A 446-nucleotide genomic window follows, 5' to 3' on the forward strand; every position below is an offset into this window, starting at 1 on the left:
TATATAATAAAAAATTTTCTTTTTTTTCTTTTTCATATACAAATCAGTATGCATACACCTTTACTTGCTCGGTGATTATTATTGTGATTTTTGGATCGCATTGGAAAACTGTGAAGCATTTGGGGAAAAAATTAAGGAAACCATAATCACAATTTCTTTTATTGAGACTAAAAAGAAATGTTGATCCTGCCTAGAAAAGAGGATTTTCCCGGACACTGGTTTAGATGTCCATGTGTTCTTCATTGCCTAAAGGGTTTAAACAAGAAAGATTTTGCCGTTATTATGTGTAAGATACATACAAGACAAGTATCCTCACATTTATCCTCTTGAAACTAAAAAATGGGTTTTTCCTCTTTATCCATTATCCCTTCCATTAATTTATCCTCTCTTTAATATTACCTGGCTTTACTTAATCCAATATCGCAATTTTCCGATTTAATTTTGCA

The sequence above is a fragment of the Penaeus monodon genome, chromosome 23 (genome assembly GCF_015228065.2).
Source record: "Penaeus monodon isolate SGIC_2016 chromosome 23, NSTDA_Pmon_1, whole genome shotgun sequence".
Taxonomy (NCBI): Eukaryota; Metazoa; Arthropoda; class Malacostraca; order Decapoda; family Penaeidae; genus Penaeus; species Penaeus monodon.